Source organism: Ambystoma mexicanum, chromosome 11 (genome assembly GCF_040938575.1).
Source record: "Ambystoma mexicanum isolate Mex_15411 chromosome 11, UKY_AmexF1_1, whole genome shotgun sequence".
NCBI classification, from domain to species: Eukaryota; Metazoa; Chordata; class Amphibia; order Caudata; family Ambystomatidae; genus Ambystoma; species Ambystoma mexicanum.
In genome coordinates this window covers 763228636-763244018 of record NC_090934.1, presented here as the reverse complement: position 1 = coordinate 763244018, position 15383 = coordinate 763228636, and the positions used below count along the sequence as shown (strand labels likewise).

The 15383-nt window shown below is 46.7% G+C and overlaps 1 pseudogene; it reads right to left on the bottom strand.

The window, feature by feature from the left end:
* Positions 1 to 2838: 2838 nt before the first annotated feature.
* On the bottom strand, positions 2839 to 14790 carry LOC138505037 (lecithin retinol acyltransferase-like; annotated as a pseudogene).
* Between the last annotated feature and the right edge of the window lie 593 nt (positions 14791 to 15383).

The window sequence follows — 15383 nt, the reverse complement described above, 5'->3', positions numbered from 1 at the left end:
TTACCCACAAATGCGTGGCTAACCAGGCGCCAGTTCACAGCCCACTCCTCCCCTCGCCCAAAAAGAGCAGCCCTAGCTCATTGCCTCTCTCTACCAAGGTTCAAGCTTCAGAAAGCTGGAGGGGCCAGCTTCCCAATTCTTGCCACCAAATTGTGCAACTCACTTCCTAATCCACTCAGAGATGAATCCTCCTTCCACGCCTTCAAGAGTAAAGCTAAAATGTGGCTCATCGCACAGGACACTCAAAACATCCACCTGTCCCACTGATCCGGGTAATGAATAACTTACCCTGCTTCCTGCTACCTACGTCGCTTGATTTTGCTTCGCTGTGTAAATCGCCTTGTTAATATCCTGTATTTCTTGTATGCATTGTTGATATTATTGTCTTGTTCTTGCTTATGCATACTATGTAACTGTAACCTCAAGAAACGCGGGCAGATGCCTTTGGGCCAGGTGCACTATATAAATAAAATACAAAATAGAAATACAGAACACTTCCTGACTTTCAAAACTCCACCATGGATATAGCGTCCAGTTTGCTATTTGTAATCCACCCTGGATATTTTTATTTTTATTTATTTATTTGGACTGGTAAAGTGCACTACAGCCTACGGGCATCTAGGCGCTGCTGTAGTGCTTGATGAACATTCTCCACTCTCAAACAAGTCTAAGGGATATGGTGCCCAGCTGGCTTCTTTAGATATATACTGTCCAGCTCACTTTAGTAGGGATGTATTGATTCTCTAACTGTAATATAGATGTATTGCCCCATTTACTATGGTAGGGATACAGTGCTCAAGCTCACCACAGTAGCACTCTCAGGAGGTCTGTCTCCACAACTTTCTTTACTTTTGGGGCAGCTCTCCAGATCAGTAGTCCCAGAAAGTAGGCCAGGTGGCGTACCAGGTTTATGGTAGTCTACTTTTCCAGATAAGCCTCCTTGCCCGCTATCCTGATCTCCCCATCTGCTTCAAGTGACTTCTCTCTTTCCTTTAACATCCTTGGGCCTTCTATAGCCATGTTTCATCATTTGCCCTTCTCTGAAGGCCGGGTATTTGGCTGCTTGCTCTACCCGGTTGTATAGTGCCTATCCATGAGATTCCTGCTGGCTCCTTCCAGCCCCTTGGCTCCTCTGCTGTGCACTGAGACTTCAAAGAGCAGGGCTGACAGTACCACGTGATTTATTCCGAATATTAAAGACCATATGCAAAACATGGACCTTTTTTCAGCCGATTTGGTGCAGCCTTCAATATTCACTATTTTAGTGGGTTCACCCCCTCGAGTCCCCCTCTCCATCAATACCCTACTGCCCTTTACTTTTTAAGTCAGGAGTTTTTCTCTCCGAGCACCCTTTTGGCCCCTGCCCCATCCCTTCCGTTAATATTTCTGACATATTTGCGCGCCTTGAAACACTTGTGTATAGACGCTTTATAAATGCCATATCATATCACAGTTACAGAAACACACAAACGAAACACACACACTTACCCCCCCCCGCCTGCCACATCCCTTCCATGCAACGAAACGTCAAACTCACCACAAAAACCCACTTACACTTCCCTTCTCCCTGCCCCACACCTCCCTTCCACCTACAAACATGCCACACACACACATGCAGACACACATGCAGACACACACAAAGGCACGTGCCTTCCTCATCCGCGGCTCTCATTTTACGGATCGGCTGTGCATGTCAGCCCCTGTGCGCACTCTGGCAGGGACGTGACCGTTACATTTAGAAAGACCACTCTGAGTTGATTCAGACTGGTCTTTCTACATCTTTCATTTTCAGTTAAATTAAAAAGACCTTTTCACTCCACACGTGGCTGCCTTCTTAGGGCCAGCTGTTGTCCATGGTTGCGCTGCTCCAGCTTTCTCCGACCCTCTACAGCTCTGGCCGGCCCAATGCACATCTCACCTGGCATACTGGATCCTGCGCCAAGTGAAGGCCAGCTGATCTGGGTCTCTGTAGCCTCGCCTCTTAGGCTTCTTCTACGAGTGTCTCCGGTAGGACTGAAACCAGAGACTCGGGGGTGTTGGCGAATATTTTTGTTGGGCCTAGAGCCATCCCTCTCTCTCGCTCACCCTTCCTGGGGTTCCCACCCTAGCACAAGCATCTAAAGACACACACACACTCACCTTTCCCCTCTACTCTACCTGCTCCTTCTCCATTTGCTCCTGCCCACTGCTTTACTACCCCTCTGATATTTCCTCCTCTGATCTCCTCCTCCCACCCTTTGATGTTAACTCTCCTTCCTCTCCTTCCACTTCTTACCAATGCAACTCTTCCAACACTACTACTCCCCTTACTTTGACTACTTTCCATCCAACTGCTACTACTTTCCTCCAACCACTACTTTTCCCTCCAACCAGCATTACTCTCCACTATCAACTACTACTCTTTTCCCACCATTATTACTCAAGCACCCTCCTTTCATCCAGTATCAGCCTCTTCCCCTGACTCCTTACTCTTGGCTCGCTATACGCTTGTCTCACTCAGACTCACATTGCAGAATCACTAACGATCCTGAACCAACATTTCACCTTTTCCAACGATCCACCACTCTGACCTTCCTCCTGCTGGTCTCTTGGTTGTCCTCCTCGAGTCTCTGGTAACTGCTTGTATTATGGGGAAACATATCTCCACTGTTGTTGATTAGTCTCTGTTTGTGTCTCTGGTGGTTTAACAGAGTTATGCAGGAGCCCATGCTGGTGTGTCCAACTGGGAGTGCACCATCTCTGTGAATGCCACGTATGCTTGCGGGTTCTGCTTGTGTAACTCCCTCTCTCTAGTTCTCCAGGCAGCAGCACACTACTTGAGGTTGGTGTGCGAGTCGCTCAGTAGAACTCCATGTTCTCTTTGGCCGTGGGTGATGTTACTGCTGCTGGGTCAATCTGACCGTCTGGCATTGCAGTGGATCTGCGATAAGAAGAGAAATACTGGTCAGCAACTGATTCACAAAGCATGGTAGAAGACATGGTTCTGAATGCATACATATGGGCACAAGGGGAAAATGGGGTCTGCTTTTCTGAAGTTCTTTTTTAACCATAATGTTGGTTCTGGGTCTACCTCATCACCTCCCTCTACTGTGGAACAGGGATCTATCCCTCTTCCTGACAAGGCCATGTTGTTGGCCTTGTCACACCAGTAAGCACATGCACATGTTCCTACATGGCATTTGGGGCCCTGCAGTGGGTGTGCTACTGCTGGACCATATTAGTTTTTCTCCACTGAGATCCTGGCCACATATATGTCCTTTCTGAGGGTTTCCCTGTCATTTGGGACCCTGCGGTGCATCTCCTGCATGTCTCTCCTCTGACTTTGCTTCCTTTCTCTAGGTGTATCTAGCTGAGCATAAGGGGCCAGGATGGTATAAAGGGCCCCATGGGGTGATACACACATTGCGTTTTTCTCCACATGATATCTCATTTCATATCTGGTTCAGATGGTCCTGGGAGCTGACTCTGTTACATTGCTGGCTGTACTATAATCCCTATCACTAGTTTCATAAGCAGCTGGGGGACTAGTCTGTGGGGAACAGGGTGAGGGCTACAAAAAGAAGTCAATAGTCTCTTGGCGTTTACTGATGTTTATTGCATGTTGCATTTATAGGTACCAGGGTGCAAGGAGGAGAGTGCAACGTTTTAAAGGAGGATGCAATAAGGGGCATGGGCGTGGAAGAGAATGATAAGGAAGCAGAATAGATTAAGGCAGGAAATGAATAAGAGTGGGTGCCATTGATGAAGAGCTAGAGGAAATATGAGTGAGAAAGATTGAGTGAGAGGTTAAGAAATAAAGCAAGTGTGTTAGAGGATGGATGAGAGGGGTAGAGAGTGGGGCTGAGGTTGGTGAGTGGGCTGTAGAGAGAGTTGGCCACTATTGGATTACATCCGTGCAGTACAACAGGAATGAACACTTCTTGCATTGGCGATTGTATGCCACAGCGTCTCCAGTTGTCATGCCAACCACAAAGACTGCTTCTTGGCCCCTTTTTGCCACCAAATGAATGGTATATAATTGTGTGTATTTGCAGCTTTACATAAAAAAAATATTTTAATAATGCAGATTACTTTAAAAAACAAATATTGGTCTGTTAAAAACATGCGTGCTATGGTATTTGACTGAAAGGGGTGTGTCAAGGGGCAGGGTTTATAAAATGTGGGTGTGGCTTCAAGTCCTGTTTTTGCTTCAAACAAAGGTGGCAAGCCTAGTCCTGTCCCTGCAGTCCTACCATACTCCCCCATGAACAGCACAATGACACTTGGAGGCAAATCACACAAATAACACTTAGGCAGCATACTCCAATGCATAAATATGGATAGTAGTTCCCAAGTATATGGCACATATTAGGCACGGTTTTGTTTTCTGTTGCCGTATAATGCAGATAAATGTAGTACATTGTGAAGGGGTCTGAGGGAGGGGAGGGATGCTCCGTGCGCCCAACAGTTGTACACAGATGTCTAGGGTGGTGCCCAGCCCTATTGTGCCTGCCGTGTTTAGTTCTACGGTGCCCTGATCCCTCGCCAGGTGTGCTTTGCTATGGCAGTATCTCAATAAATTAGAAGAAAAGAATAGTAGTTGCTTTTCAGCATCCTTTTTTCTCTGAAAGACGCTTTGCTGATTGGTTCTTGGGTCGCACAATGGGAGACTTGTATCCGTGTTGTGGAATCCCAGTTGACTAGTTAGGAATGGTTTCCATCGCATCCAGCTGCTGCCTGGTAGGTATTAGGACAGCTGCTGAAGCGCAATTGAGAACGTTCCGGTAGATCCCTGGTGCTTTCGAAAGTGGAAATGGACGTCCATTGGTTTAGCCTGCCATGCTTATTCAACGATGCAGATTGGCCTTGATTTTTTCTGCTGGGAGTTTACAGCCGCATGCCCAAAAATCACTACACAGCAACTGGTCACTTGGAGTTTCCACCTAATACCTTTAAATGCAACACTCTCTAAAAGGTTCAGGGACATTCTAGATAACGCATTCTCCACACTGGCAAAAAGCAAGACTGTCTGATTGAACCAGCATGCAATGACGGCGGACACGCCACCCTTGGCAAGTTATCGCCGGCGGTTGGTGAAATAAGGAGCGCTCAGGTGGAATCATTTTAAATGTAATTACAGCGTCTCAGAGCTGAATGATTGTGGCACTATAAGTAATGTAAGTTGTTATATTGCATTTGCTCTAACGTGCATGCTCTTGTGCACTACCTGAACAGGTGTTATTATACCCCAATTAATGTTAATGAATTTTACTTCTGAAGGATGAAAGTCTGAGTCGGCCCTGATATGATTAAAATGTGGCAACGAAGGGTGAACAGAGGGAAGCACTGTGTTGATTTGGTGTCTAGATGAGAGTGTTTGGTAGTCTGAGGACGGAGGGGTCATGGAGGGTTATTCTAAGCAGCTTGGCCCGCAACACAATGGCGGTGGTAAAAAAGCAGGTGGTATAGAACTGCCCACAGAGGCTGGCACTGCTGGGCTACCTACCTGAAACATGCGCTGTACCATTATTGAACACGCACGATATCCTTTTGTAACGGAAGGAGAGTGCTTTGTGCATATTGGCAAAAATTAAGCAAGGAATATTTTTACAATGGCGTAAATGAAAGAGCAATATTTGTAGGTAGGTTGTCTTACGTGGGTCGGCAAAGTGTACAAATTGTGGGCTTGGGTTAAAGACATATATCTCAGTTACAAACAAACCATGTCTCGCCAACAGGGGAGTTGCTAGGTCTGGAAAAGACTCGGGGCTAAGCTGATGTCGGAACTGTTGGGACTGGGCGCTAGCTAGTCTTTTGGCTGTAGCTCCTGAGATTCTATCCGGGGCTACAACCAAAAGATCAGGGGCTATAGCCCCCTTAGCCCCCCCCCAGCAACGCCCCTGCTCGCCAAGTGTGGAAAATGCTTAGGAGCATGTATTCCTTCCTATTTGCTTCCCGCTTTCTCTCTTCCTCTCCCAGGCTGGTGTCCCAACTGCTCTGCGTACTGGTGACCTGGCCACTCTCTGAACTCGGGCCCAGGCTCCGGCATGTCCAGTTGCCCTCACACTGCCTCTGCGCTCCCCCGCCACTTATGGTCTGTATCTGCAACCCCACAGGCCCCCCTCTCTACACTTATGAGCCACTTGCTGACTGCACTTATTGTGTTACCTGCACTTCTCCCCTTCCACTTCCCTGCACTTGCGCGATCTGACTGACACAAGGCCTAGTAGGATCGTTGTTTTGTCCTCCCTCTGTTTCCCCCTCCTTGTCTTGTTGCGCCTAGAAACACTGTGTACAGGCGCGTTATAAATGCCATATCATATCATACCATATCATTGCTTTATTGGCAGCAGGGCATGGCAGTGCCGACTCAGTATCTTTCGTCATGTGCGTGTTTTTGGGCCTGTCTGTCACGGTCAGGAAAAGCGGCGGACTCTGTTAACTGGCTCCATAAAAGCACATCAAAGGCCGATGGAGGAGTTCACGGCCTGCGAGTACCACCGGAAACCCCCACTTAAAAAGGGGGATTTAACAAGTCTTCTAACGCTACACCCCCAGCAGGCTCCCCTTGCGACCGCCTCACTGCCAAGAGGAGCTGCTCTGAGTATGCACTCATATTGTAGTAGCATGAAAGAACTAAGTGCTGCGTGGTCCGGTGGGAAACAGTCTATTTTATGATGATAGACCCCCAAGTTCTAAATACAGCTTGCCCTCTTTACCAGGAGGTGTGATTGTGGGCATACACCTTCCTTTCTATAAATGCGTTTATTTCCAAGATTTGTGATGCTTATTTCTAAACTCTATCTGGAGCTTTAAAAGAACCTGGACCTTTTCAGCCTGAAGGCATTTCATCTCATGTTTTCTGGCAATGCATTGTCGATATGTCATTACATGCAGACACTTACAATCGCCTTAATTCTAAAGCTTTTCGTGCATGCTGTGTAGAAAAATAGGACTGTACCATGTCTGTCTGTAGACTGACCGGGCTGCCGTAATTGCAGTGGGTCACAATGTGCTCGCAGTTGTTCCACAGCAGGTTGAATCGATGCCCCCCACCAGCTCCTCTGGCTTGTCGCCCGGCCACCTTCTCTCCTGGCAGCGGATCCCGGGGGGCAATGCTCCGCTCCAGGCATTTGACCGGGAGGCGCCCCGCGTAGGTGAAGTCCTGCACAGAGTCCACCATGACCTTTGCCAGGACCACTAGCACCCACCTCTTGTTGGTCACCACCTTTTGCAGCAGGGAGGGCTCCTCAGACTGCAAGGACAGGATGTCGGGAATCAGGTGGGCCACCCTGTTCTCATGCCGAAGTGAACAAAAAGGGTGCGGGCGGCACCACGCGCAGGTCCCCACTTTTGTAGAGCAAAATGTCATAGTGATATTTTGGGGACCACTTCTTCTGTGGGCTGCGCTGAAGAGTTTGAAGTTTGAAACCCAGAGCACCTTCTGCAGAAGGAAGTAGAGCCCTCACAGCACCTAGGATTTCACCCTTCCCTCTTGTGCAGGCTGGGGGTTGCTAATGGAACCCTCATCCCTTTATCCCTCAACCGCCCCACCCCCACAAACAGATCCGGCATGGATGGAAGATAGTTGTGATTGGTTAGAAGGAACGCGGTTGGCACACACTCAGGGAAACTTGAAGTTCATCAAAACGGAACATTTTAAAGTAGAAATGCATGGCTAAGATCCTGTTTAAAATCTAGCCTGGTAGAGATGAATCTAATGGCTTTGCTTCAGACTGAGCAGCACTTTCTTCCCGGGCCTCACTGCCCAGACCACAGGTGGACGCCGCGGGGTGGACAGCATCCAGCAGGACTCTATCAAAAGGGATTATATGGTGGCCCTGGGTGCGCTCCCTGTGGGAAACAGAACACAAACTCTGTGTGAGGAGCTGCTTTGATACAGCGCTTTGTTTGGTACAGGAGCTGCCCTCAACTAAATCAGGGTCAGCCTCGCTCTAATGTAAAGTGGAGCGGAGGCCGGGGGCTTGCTCCGGTGCTTTCTATTGCTGAAAACATAGTTAACCACATCAAAGGCCCTCTTTTTCACCTAAAAAGCGCACACCCAGCCTGAGCTCTGGGACGGGAGCTTCTCAAATATTTCCAGGAGTTGTCAGTGAGGCCATACACCTTCACGCGCATACTCGCTGCGTTTGGGTCCACATTGGAGTGCGCACAGCAAGTTAGGCATAGGAGTGCAGGGGCGTTGCTAGGGGGGGGCTAAGGGGGCTATAGCCCCTGATCTTTTGGTTGTAGCCCCGGATAGAATCTCAGGACCTACAGCCAAAAGACTAGCTAGCCCGAGTCCCAACAGTTCTGACATCAGCTTAGCCCCGGGTCTTTTCCAGACCTAGCAACTCCACTGTAGGAGTGTAACCCCCCCCCCCAACATGGGTATGTTTACAGCAATCTCACTGACTGCAACGAAAACATACACGTGCCTTATATCCGTCCCACCGCTGCAGCTCCACTCATACCCGGAGGCTAATTGAGCGTGTCCGCGATCAGGGGTTTGTCTTGCGTCCATGGATCCCTGCGTGTTTCTTGTTCATCCAGGTCCAGGGCTGCAAGTGTCTGCAGCTTCTAGGGAGGAGGCAGGGTGATCCTTATTCGGGGTTCCACTGATCGTCGTGCTGCTCCGAAGGGACCAGAAACAAACAGCTGCCGTTAGATGTACGTATGGGAAGCGCCTGTTCCGGCAGCTCAACGTGTGTAAACCAAGCAGACACAGCTTCTCTGATAGGAGAGCTCTCTGAGCCGGACTTTAGACATAGTCCATAGGAGTTCAACTAACAAAAAGGATTGGCGCATAGAAAACCCACATATTAAGGGCATCTAGTTGAGTGCAGTCATTTTGCTCCTACTTTGTCAAGTTGCCATGGCAACACCATACCCTGCTCCCAAACTCCCCTTTCTCCTTTTTATTTACATTTACAGTGCCAATGTTTTAGCGATCAGGTGGCTTACGCCACCAAAGCGCGCAGACCAAAAGGGCCCTATTCTTTCACCTCTAAGAAGAGCTATGGAGCCTGAGGGGGACCCTGTGACTCACAACCCTAGACAGCACCTGGGTAGCACAACTCCTCTGACTCATGAGGAAAATGCCGTTCAATCTGCCCTCTCCACATTACTGGCAGCGCCATGTGTTACCTGCTGTGTGTGTTGCATTTATGAGCTGGTTTCGCTGTCCATCTGTTAAATACTCGTATATGTATACTCCCAATGTATCTTCTTCAGAGTATTTACTGGCCAGTTTCCTTATAGTCATAAGCTTCACTTTAATATGCCATTAATGTACAGGTCGTCACATCTGGAAACAATGGTAGAATTACTAACATCTAACCAGAGGGCGTAGCCAGGATTGTCGAAAAAGTGGGGCCTGTATTTAATGTATTAGGGCCCATCCCAAGGGGAGCCCGGAAAGCAAAAGAAGTTTCTTTGGCTTCCAGCCGAATGAGTAGCAAGGTGGCACAAACCAATCAAGACTGGCTTGGGTGGTTTGTCCCCCTGAGAAAATGTTTTAAATATTGGGTTAAAATGGTGTATTTTACATTACAATTACAATTAGCGAAAAAGCCACATAGTTTTCTGGGGTAAGACCTGGGGAAAATATCCAGTAGATACTCGGGGCCCGATTCACAGAGCGTTTTCCTATGGGATTGTTCCATTATAAAATGCTTCTGTGAATCGGGCCCCCAGTCACCAACAATACACAGAAGCATTTTCCAACACATTTGTATAATGCCTTCTCCCATTATATGCCAGTACTCTGCAAGTGTAGAAAACCTTTCATACTAATTGTACCCATATATGCCCATGCGATTACTCATATACCAGTATTCCCAAATAAGAACATACTCATGTTTGCTTTGCCCAAAGTGCATGTAATGACACTATCACAAAATATGTTCATGCTGGCTCAGCCAATATTTGCCTGTATCCTTACATAAGAACATACTCCTGTTAGCTTAGCCTCAATGCCAGTAAAAAAACAAGCATTGGCAATACCAACAGTTTGGGCATTGGTCTAGGCATGGGAAAGGCACTTGCCAGGCACAGCCGTAGTGGTATTAACTGGCCATATATGGTAGCAGGTGCAAAATGGTAGTGCCTGGCAAATGCCTAGTACTTATACAGAAGCCAAAATGGTTGGCTTTGCTACTGCTTGTTTTAACAGGACTTCAGTGAAGTACATGCATAGTGCTTGGAAATCGATTTGCTGATGGCAGACATTTAAGACAGTTTTATTGCACCAGTAGCAGGTTTAGAACTCCAATGACGTAATTAACTCTCAGAATACTGCTTTGAAAAACTGGAAGACACTTTGAGTGCAAGCTTTGTTAATAAAGCTTCTATAAAGCGAGCTCAATAAGTTCCCTTGAGGAGGTCTTTTGTCCGGGAAAGTGGAGCAAGAACTGGGTGGGAATGGCCATAGAGATTAGCATGACCACAGACAGCTAATGGGTGGGCAAATAGCCAAACACCACGTATAAACTGTGTGTCCCTCCTCATATGCCATGTCTCCCTATCTGTACTCTAATGCAATTTGGCTAGCCCAAACCAAGATGAGCCATGTCGTAGTAAAAAAACATGTCCTTGCTGGCTTTGCACCCTCCCACCCCCATATCTCATGTTGTATTTGCCCCCCCCTCCCCCAAACAGCAGTAAACATTTTTATGCCACAGTAAGAAAGCATTGTTCTTAAATGGGGATCATTTGGTCAGCCCTCAAAGCACTCACCATCTTGCCTTGATCTTTACACCAATACAAAAAATGCCATCCCACAATAAGGAAACATGTGCTCACCTCTTCTGTATAAGAGCACACATCATCTTGCCGTTGGACTTGACACCAGTACACAAAATGCCATTACACTATAAGGATACATGCCTCCCCATATGAGAGCACTCACATGTTGCCTTTTCCCTTAATGTGAGTACAAAATTCCATGCCACAGAAGCACCCAGCCAGCCCCATTGCGGTACCCTCCACCACCGCAACCCCTCCTTCACGTAATAAGACTCAAGTTGGCTTTGCCCAAAAATGCCAGTAAACGATTTCATGCACCTGTCTTAAATGTTCATATGTGAATCCCCACCCCCTGGGCCCAAGCTTTGCATACATAAACAAACACACACACAAACAAACACTCACCCACTAGTCACACACCCATACAACTTTGGGTTCATTCACATGTGCACCCAGAAAATTCAAATGGCATTCTCATTCACACTCTTAATCGCACCCATCTACACCACACACACACTGCATTCATTCATGTGCATGTACTTACAGACACCCCCTTGAATACATACATGCGCACATCCCTTCACATGCACGGAGGCATGCCTACATTCCTACATACATGCAGTCCTCGCACACATGCATACACAAACACATTTGTTTTTCCTTACCTGTTTCCCACCGGACGCATCACGATGCTGCCTCCTCAGCTGCCCCCTGCTCCATAGGCCGGGGGCTCCACCGCAGGCACAGATAGGAATCGGGAAGCAGGGAGAGCTTCCTAGTACCTGAAATGCACGAATGAGCCTGCACAGTGACATCTGTCAATGTCCACACTAAACTCCTAGTCATGGGTGACTTCAAATATTGGTGTGGATTTAGCCAGGATCATAACGCACCTGTCTTATTAGACTCTCTCAATGACCGGGACTGATAGCCTTGGTTAATTATCATACTCATAAAGCAGACACACCCTGGACAATATCCTGTTGACCGTACATAGAAGTCTATGTAGTGGACCCTCTAGGGGTTACATGATCTGACCTTCCTTACATTCCTTTCACTGTCCCCCTGTTGAAACCTTCTTGATTAAGACATACTCAAATATTGGCCAAAAGGCTTTTCTGGGAAACCGCTCACCAAGGAACCTCGAGGAAATGACATTCGTAATTACCCTTGTATCATCAGACCTAAACTCCATGTTTTTCTTGATTATCAAGGATCTTAGGAACTTTCTAATTGTTATTTCAAATATTTTCCCATCACAAACATTAACTGAAGAACTGTCCAACTGTTTCATCCGGAGGATCTAAAAAATCGTTGAGCTGGAGCCTTACATAGACCACGGGAATTTGGCTGCACCCACTACCACCAAGGAAGCCACTGTTCATTAACAACATTTGGCCAATGTCATGGACCATGTCCTGGAGGAAGTCATTTTACGGTACTGCTCATAATCTATTGCTAAAACAATCTTTCCCATATTTATAACGGGTATTCACCAGCTGTTTAGTTACTCACTGAACACAGTAGTATTTCCAATAGCATGGACACATGTGTTAAAACCTGTTAAAAATAAACGTACTTTCTAAACTGCTGGAACGAACAGTTGTCGAACAATTGTAACCCTTCACAGAGAAACACGACTTGCTGGAACCATCCGAATCAGGTTTCGGACCTGGTTGGGACATTGAGCTGATCACTATGACAATCATACATTTACCCGGGCCTCTGATCTCATTGGGTCTATGTGCAGCCTTCGACACCCCTGACCCCACATCCTGCTAAACCGGCTGGAGTCCCAAGGTTTTCAGGGAATAGTTTTCATTTGGATCTGCTCCTTATTTTCCAATAATTTTGGTGGAAATGGGCAACTTATCCTCCAATCAAATCAAAAGCCTTTACAATGCTGTGTCCTTCATGGCTCTGCACTGTTATCCCTTTTTTTAATCTGTATGTTTACCCCTTGGTCAGTCTGATACTCCAAAGCAGACCGCTATGCTCCAACTATGAGGACAATACACAGTTTAGTGAAACATCAGCGAATCCAGATCTCACCACCAATAAGGTGAGAGATTGTTCCTTCTTTGCCAAGTTGGCTTGACAGGTTCAGCCCATGCCTTAGCACAGACCTCCTGCTTAGAAGTCTAGGAATCATAATTGACCCGTATTCACCCAATCGTAATAAGTGGGCGCCGGACTCGAAGAAATGCATTTACTGCTTAAATAGACTCAAAAATCTCTTGGCTCTTCACAGTGAGTGATAACTGTTAATGCTTTCATTTTGGCACAGCTGGATTTAGGCAACAGTATTAACTTGGGGATCTCCACCAAACTCATGACCCGATTGCCCAGGGTGCAGAATGCATCTCCCCATGCCTGGTTTCCTTGCACTAGCTGCCAGTCAAGCAGCAACATATTTTTTTTAATTTGCTGGTACTGCTCCATGGACAGGCTGTGCTCACAGTCCAATGGCTGACAGAGAATACTGGTGTACAGGAAAGAGAGACTTGGCGGCTGCCCGCTTGTCTGCTTGGCTTCCAAGCCTTGGAAGCCCCCCTCTATGCATCCACGCAATGAACCTATTCTTCTGGTTTTCTGCAAGAATCACAAGACTTTGTTTAAGTCATTGGGGCTCATTACAAGTTACCCCATCAGGAGGAATAAATGCTGTTAAAATTGCCGGTCATTCCGGCACACCATTTTTTCCAGACCTGGGAAACAAATTTGCTGGTGAGGGGACTGACTTACCGACAGACCTGACCTGCCCGTAAATCAGGCCCCTACTGACAAATGAATGCCAGAATCACTGGCACTCATACTACTGGTCCCAGTGATTCCAGCAAACCCATTGATGAAGTCCTATTCATGTACATTATACATATCACAGGCCTGTTGCTGTTCACAGTTTGTATTGTGCAGGCAAAGAGAAATGATCAGATACCAGTGCCACAGGGCCTTAGCAGCTTGTATAAAGATGTTTATATCTAAGGAAATGCACCTCCCAACTAATGTATACATGTACCATCTGTAGATCTGAGCTGGTCCAATAAAGGGCCAAGGTGTTATACTAGTTACCAACCTCTAGTTAAAGGTTATTCTTGGTTGATGGTTCTTGCTCAAATGCCACCAAAGTGGTCTCTTGGCGCTATACTCTAGGGTAACACTCCAGGGGTTATGAGAGAGTCTACTGACTCTAAAAAACATCTTCTATGGGTGGCATTGGCATCTGTACACTTAACATTAAACTGTGATGGGCGTTGCTTTCTTGCCCAAGTCCCATGTTTTAAGGTGTTTTCAAAAGGTGAGATGGCCATCTGTGCTACCTCACCCATGAAAGTCCTACCTCCTATCCTTACTTGAACACTTACCCTTAACATGTGTACAGGTTTTGAATGTGTGGTAGTGGTGGCGAAATGAAACTATAAATGGGTGATTGAGGGCCAACCCTATATACAATGGCGATACTCATTCAACAGCACTAACAGCCTTTTGTGATGCACGTGAACACTCACTGGGCACAACTAGTACACAGGCCTGTATACATGGGCCAAAGTGCAGGTTTTCATTAACACAGTATGACAGCTATAGACCGTGAGCCTACGGCTCCCTCTAGTGGTGACAACAGGCATAGTTATGCAAATTGTCCCACTGTATAGCCTAAGGAGGCAACAACTCCCTCTAGTGGAGCATTCTGTGTGTTCGGGCAGCCTCTACTGCGCATGGCGGCATCGGACAAACATGCATCTGGCCTTTTAGTATTATTAAGATTGTGTGAGCTCCTAACTTTCATTGACAATAGCATAGTAGCCATATGATGTGAGTAGCTGGGAATATCACAGTAATACATGGCAAAAGATGTTCCTAACCGGTCATACGATGGAAGCAGCTTGTAAAAGACATCAGTATTTATTTATTCATTCATTTATAAAGCGCACAGACCCCGAAGGCATCGAGGCATCATATACTAACGCATAGAATGGCAATGTCTGGAAAGTACCTATCAAATACCTGCATAAAAGCAGAAACTGTTGGCTTTGCCAATGCTGGTTTATGACTATATTTGCTCATGAAGAAGGGAACTAGAATTCCGAAATGCTTTAAGTCATTAACAAAATGCATTAAATCGTTTGAATTGAATGATGAACTCGGAAAGAAATGTGGTTTTGAATTAAAATAATACAAACTAAAAGCAGTGTCGCTGATGAATCCAAATACTTTATATCTGACAATGTATAAAGTTCACCTAATAACTTGTTGATTTGTCGAACTTTGTAGCAAGTACAAAGTCTGCTTGGTTAGTAGTCTTTACTTAGAAATGTATGATAAGCAACGGTACAGTTTAATGGCTTTAGGTAAACATGGTCAGGGCTGAAGGTAAAAACATTGGTAAGCTGAAGCTACATGTGCAGATCACTGACTGTACGGCGCAGGACGGAGGGGAGGGGGATGAGGGTGACGAGGGAGCTTCTGGTAGGAATAAAGGGATTATTCCTGTCCAGATGGCTCTTCAAGCACTCAACTTGCAATGTGTGACAGGGATGTTCATGACAAGACCAGGCCTGACAGGGATGCTGGATTTCCCACAGCATGGCAGAAGAATGTCCCCTCTGGTCATATAGCCGCAGAGCGGGATGCGGGGGGCGGATGTGCCCGTCACTACT